The sequence below is a fragment of the Solanum pennellii genome, chromosome 6 (genome assembly GCF_001406875.1).
Source record: "Solanum pennellii chromosome 6, SPENNV200".
Taxonomy (NCBI): domain Eukaryota; kingdom Viridiplantae; phylum Streptophyta; class Magnoliopsida; order Solanales; family Solanaceae; genus Solanum; species Solanum pennellii.
Genome location: NC_028642.1, coordinates 46,719,387 through 46,723,482, shown reverse-complemented (window position 1 = coordinate 46,723,482; position 4,096 = coordinate 46,719,387).

The window sequence follows — 4,096 nt, the reverse complement described above, 5'->3', positions numbered from 1 at the left end:
CTGCTCCCTACACTCATAGTAGTTCTGCTTTCTGTCTCTAGACTTTGATCTATCATTAAACCTTTTTCTATTGAAATCTGTATGATGTGTTCTTCACCCTCAGTTCTGCTTTCTGGAAAGTTCTTCTTTAACTCCTTAGAATTTAGTGCATTACTAACATCACCAAGTGAATATTGTCTTTTCCATACAGCAATGTATCAGCAAAAGTATCATAAGACGGTGGTAAAGAACATAACGCGATTAAGTTTTGATCCTCACTTTCAATTTTGATATCTACATTCTCAAGTCCATTATAATTGAATTAAACTCATCAAAGTGAGTTTTGACCGGTGTACCTTCATTCATACGGAGATTGTATAACCTTTTCTTCAAGTAGAGGTTGTGTGTCAGCGATTTTTTAAGAGTACAAATCTTCTAACTTCTTACATGCCGTTGTTGCAGATTTCTATTTAGCGTGCAATTTCCTAAAGAACACTATTTGTAATGCGCACGAATATCGCACTCAAAGCCCTTCCCTTCAAGTATGCTTGTTCTGTTTCTTTCGACATTTTTGGAAAATCCTCCTCGATTGCCTTTCACAATCCTTGTAACACCAAACGTGATCTCATTCTAATCTTCCATAGACTAAAACTAGATCACTCACACTTCCCCCCTCCAAAAAAAATTCAAATTTCTCTATTTCATACTTTATTGAAGATGATAAAAACATCTGAACCCTTGATTATGTCTAGAAACCTTAACAAAGCTCCAATACCAATTGTTGCAGAAATATCACGGATTAACTAGCACACAATCACAAACAATGAAAAATTAGAGAAGAAGAATAAACAAGGATTTAATGAGGTTCCGCTAGGCCTACTCCTCCCAATAAAAGCAGAGAGAGTTGTTCACTATGAAAGAAAAAAAGAAGCTTACAATACTTAGGAGTCTCCTAGGACTACATTGTGTATCATATACCATATCATGGAATCCCAAGTAGCCATAAACCTCTTAGGATAAGGTTTTTCCTAATCCTATTAGAACAATAGGAATTATAGTTTCCTAAAATACACTAGGGCGGAATAATTCAAGACATAATTTACATCTATATTTTTTTGTGTAAACACATAGGGTTAGAGGATTCATATCAACTTTTGTAGTTCTTACGATCCTTGTAAGTACTAGAGGAAATGATCAAAATGGTCCTTCATGTGTGGGGGTTGAATTATTTTTGTCCTGAATATATATCATTTGATTGAAATAGTCCTTAATGTATGTAAAATGAGTATAGTTCTGATCTTGAGCCTTAAATTTGATTATTCTCGTATAATGACCCTGAAGATCATTTTTATAAACTTTTTGTCACGGCCCAGGGGTACCCCTAAATATAACATGGTGTATAGAACCCCGAAGTTCTCCATACAAGTCACTTATCATATCATAACATAAAGTAATAGAACAATAAAGAATAAAACAACATTTAAGTCCAAAACAGTTTTATAGAAAAATCTGAAGTCTAACTGATGTCTCAACATAACCATCTATTACAATCGAAGATAGTGGGCCTAGCCCGTACATCATGTTCAAAAAGAAAATACGAAATAGAAACTAGAATAAGGAAAGTCTAGCTATGCCCTTTCAATGTACAAAGCTTGTTTTCAATCACCAATTCTAAAATCAAATCATTACATAGGGATTTTACCATAAATTCATGTAATTCTATTACTTCATGTTTTAGATCATAAAACTCCTCTTTCATAATCAATAACCCACATTATGAGATCACAATTTGGAGAACATAGGGGTTTGCATGGGTTCATAGGGTAAACATCATAAAAGCATTGTAAATCTTCAATTCATGCATATTTAAACATAATTAAATCATTAAGATCAATAATCAAAAGAACTCATGGTGATTGAAGAAAACCCTAGCTAATTGGGGAATTCTACAATTTGAAATAGAGGGATTTGGGGAATCCATGAATGAAAGAGACTCATGAATGTAAACTATCATACTTCAAGTCCAATTTCTAATCTTCAATGGAGAATTTGGGGTAAAAATACTTATACAGGGGTTCTAGATATAGGTACAACAACATAGTATAGGAACTAATTAATTAGTAAACCACCCAATTGCCCATGAGTTAACTTTGAGTTGTCATCGACCTACCAACCGACGGACCCAGTCAGCGGTCCATCCTGGTGAACCATGGTTGGTGGTCAGAGACTTTTGTCTTGACCTAAGGTTCCAAGACTACGGTTCGTGGACCCACCTACGGTCCGTAGGTTCAACTGTGGTCCATGCCTGGACAATTCCTAAGGCACCCATCCCAAACCCACCTACGGTCTGTGGCCCACACCACGGACTGTGGGTGTCCCTTGTGGATGACACCGGGGAGCTATAAAATTTGTTAAGCTTTCCTCTTTCGAAGACGGGGTGTTACACTTTTGGAAAGCTTATCATTTTGCCCCTCTCGATAATTGTCCCAATTCATGCTTTCACTTTTTTAGTTTATGAAGTTGGTTTTAAAATTGGATTGGAAAGTTGAAACTTTTGGAAGCTTTAGAGTTTTGGACACCTCAAGTTGTTAAAAGTGGCTATTGGCAACAATCGGAACTACGTGTCTCGAAAGGTTCTTTAATCTGTTCCATCAGCTCCAAACTGTAGAATTTGGTTGTTTTCAATTATGGGGTCATTTTTGTGGATTTGAGCCCTTGAGTTGGAAGTTTAAGTATAATTAGGCCAATAGTTGACTTTGGTCAACACACGGAGTTTGAACACTAAGATTGGAATTCTGATGACAAAACTGGATTAGAGGGATGTTGTTTTAGTCCTACATAAGATCTTGGTTGAGATTTTAGAGGTTTCGAGGGCAATGTAGTGTTTTTGAGTAGAAGTTAGTTTTTCGCAACTTAAATGGATACTTATGGAGACTTTGTATCCGTGTTCCGGCGTTCCACTGAGTCTGGAAAGTCAAGTTTAGTTGGGTAGCATATCTGGTTTGTATGTGCAAAATTCCGAATGAAATCTCGAGGGTTCATTAGGTGATTTTGTTGAGTCTTTGTGTTTGCTGATGTGTTGTATCTGATGCATGTTAAGTATTCTTTCTGATCGCGAGGCTCTTGGTTGCGGTTACATTGGGATGTGGTCTTGTGCTTCACGATCGCATGGAGGATGTTGCAATCACAATAGCATCTTGAGCATCCTGATTGCGTGGCCCTGTGTCACGATCACAATGGTCAATTAATGAGTTGACCAGCATTACTCATCACAATGGGTCGCGATTGGGAAGGGTAAAAGTGACCTGGATAGATTCTTCTTTCCAAAATCATGGATTCATCCTTATTTCACCATTTTTGAACTTCGGGAGCTCGGTAAAGGCAATAAAAAAGGGGCTTTTCGAGATTCTTCAATTGGGTAACGATTTTTAATTCCCCGTCTTTATTACCCACTGTTTACTTCAAGATTTTATTACCCCATCAGTAGAGGCTATTTGATTCCTAATTTCGAAGTCAAACATTTCGAGTTTTCTCAAGAATTTGGATTTTTAGGAAAATGGTGATCTGAACTTGGTTTCCTATTCATTACAAGTACCTAGTCAGTCCACACAAATTTATATTTTTTATTCCCTTTTGGTGGATCTTTTTGTTTTGAAGTGAATTTTGTCCATGATTATACCGTGCGCAATGGAGCTTCGTTGAAAATTACACCATATAGATAGGGAAAATGATTTTTTTTGCATATCTGTAAGTTGTTGAATCTGCTTGGCATAAAAACTATTGAAATTCTGGCTCCGCCACTACTGGTAGTTTACTAACCTTATGCCATTTTTTTTTCATTATTTAGATATTGGTTTTGACTCAGATACAAAAGAGAGGACTACATCTTCAGGGACAAAAATGCAGCCTTTACTGTCTGATTCTCCTTCCGGAGTCATTACTTGTAAGGCTGGAAACCGAATCTGTAGCAGTTTAACAGCAGAAAATCCTTTGACGAGCACCAGATTTTGTGATCTCTGTTGCAGTGAGCCTGGTTTTTGCGGAGACTGCTGTTGTATACTTTGCAGGAAGCTTATTGTTTTGGACTATGATGGGTACAGTTACATCCGATGTGAAG